The sequence below is a fragment of the Macrobrachium nipponense genome, chromosome 6 (genome assembly GCF_015104395.2).
Source record: "Macrobrachium nipponense isolate FS-2020 chromosome 6, ASM1510439v2, whole genome shotgun sequence".
In the NCBI taxonomy this organism is placed as follows: domain Eukaryota; kingdom Metazoa; phylum Arthropoda; class Malacostraca; order Decapoda; family Palaemonidae; genus Macrobrachium; species Macrobrachium nipponense.
The window spans coordinates 13795703-13798202 of NC_061108.1; positions in this window are offsets into that span (position 1 = coordinate 13795703).

Genomic DNA, 2500 nt, shown 5'->3' on the forward strand with positions numbered 1-2500 from the left:
ACACCCCCTCCCAATCCCCCCTCCCCCGTTGTAGTATATATAATAACGGGTCTCCCTCGATGTAAGTAGTTTTGACAAATAATTCGTGTTTTTTTTTTGTGGGGGGGGGAATCATTTGAATTCCGGTGAGATCAATATTCTGTGGTTTATTACGAGCCCTATCCTTTGATTCATTAGGATATTTGTGGTGGAGAAGCAACATTCTTTTCATATTTTGGATATTCGATGGACTCTTCTGACTTTCAAGTATTAAGATATATTTTTTTTTTTTACCTGTCAAAATTGACATTCCTTTACATTTATCATTCTTTTTTCTAGTATTCATAAGGCCTAGGCCAGACGGGGAAGCAAATTGCCTACTCAATTGATCTTCCATTGAATGAGTTGAAAATTCACAATCATTCATTGATACTTTAACAAGAAATATTTTTGCAGTGATTGACTAACTGAATTATATTTTCACTGGTCTGGTTGGCATCGTCTACCATACAGAGGAAACTCGCAGTTGGGTGCTACTTAAAATTTTGACTATTTGTTGAATTGTAATGCTAATAATTTCAGTTATATTTTTCAACGAATTTTTGTCGAAACTTTTCCAAATTTCACCTATCATATGGTATATACGCAGCAAACCGATTAATTAATGTTCTAATAAAAATATCCTATCTTATGTTTATCAGATCTAACTTCAGAATGCCAAAATAGGTTAACCAGTATTTTATTTTCTGTTCCTGACAGACTATTTTGCGGTTTATTTGCTTATTTATTTTCTTTTTTAAAGATAAGGAGTAATTGGAATTTTGGTCTAATTGAGCAGTCAGTTTCAATGTCAAGTTCCAGAAGAAGAAGAAAAAACATGATAGTACAAGGAAAAAAAACAATACATTTCCTCATTGTGTGCCAAGCTGTAATTATTACAGCTCCACATCAGTAATGTGGCCACTTAATGTTGGAGGAAGATCTTGTGTGGACACAGCAGCAAGAAAATGGAAGAAAATACAAGAAGACAGACTTTTTATAACTTAAGTAGTCCATGTTCTTTGGAAGCTTGAATCTTAAGGTTATGGCCTTTTGGTTGTTCTATATGAAGATGGTTCATCGCCTAAATAATAATAATAATAATAATAACTAATAATAATAATAATAATAATAATAATAATAATATAATAATAATAATAATATAACGTTTATACACGGGCTACAAAAAGCCATTTACAATTTTAGCAGTTTTTATATTCAAATTACATAATAATAATAATAATAACAATAATATAATAATAATAATAATAATAATAATAATAATAATAATAATAATAATAATATAATGTTTATACTTCCCCCGAAAGATGTTAATTATAATCTCATAGTTTTCATAGCCAATTACTATATAGGATTATAAAATAACTACTATCATACTTCACAAGTAATCCCTCGCCATAAGCGCTAAGCAAGCTAATCCCTCTGGTGTCTTCCGCCTGGAACGGGTTAACTTCGGAAAGGGAAGCAAATTCTCTCTTCGCAAAATGGTCTCATTCCCAAAGAGCCTCATTACGGCAATTTTCCTCGTTGACTTTCACTTCAAACTTTCCCAATCGCATCGAGGAGGGAGAAAGACGACTGTGGGGGGGAGGGGATGAGGGGGGGGGTAGAATAAACTTCTAATGGATTTTCGTCTCAAATCTACTTCGTGGAGAAAAATAAATGGGGGGGCGATATTTGAAGCTCAGGAAAAGTTATGGATACATTGGAATCTTCCTTGGAAATTTCTTTGAAGTGGGTTGACAGTGAGAGGTGGCATTTTCCTTTTTTAGGTGTTAATAACGTTTGAGAAATGATTCAATTTTTTTTATGTTCTTTGAATAGAAGAAAACTTGTAGGGCAGATCTTTTTTGCCTCTTGAATTGTATTGATATATCTATTTATCTATCTATCTATCTATATATATATATATATATATATATATATATATATATATATATAATATATATATGTGTGTGTGTGTGTGTCGTGTGTGTGTGTGTGTGTATGTATGTGTATTATATATATATATAGATAGAGAGAGAGAGAGAGAGAGAGAGAGAGAGAGAGAGAGAGAGAGAGAGAGAGAGAGAGCCCTCTTAAGCACCATTTTCCAAATTCATTGCTTTCATTTTGCTTTTATTAATATGCCATATTTGCTTAAAATCACTTTTAAAAGCTTAGAATACATAAATTTAGTTCATTTACAGAAAGTAGTAAGTAAATAACGATGGCTAACATAATCATTAAATAAAACGAGGAAAAGTCTGTTGTAAAATACATTTGCGAAGTTAAAGCTTCAATTGCATTGATAATTACGACCGTTTTATCATTTCACATTCGTTCTTAAGCAAAAGTAAAATGTACAATGCCAGACTTCGAAATGAAAGCGAATCCCTTGGGAAGCCATTTGTTCACCTCGATCGAGAGGAACAAAATAGTAACAATAATAATATTAACGTAATTTTTTCAACATCGGCCA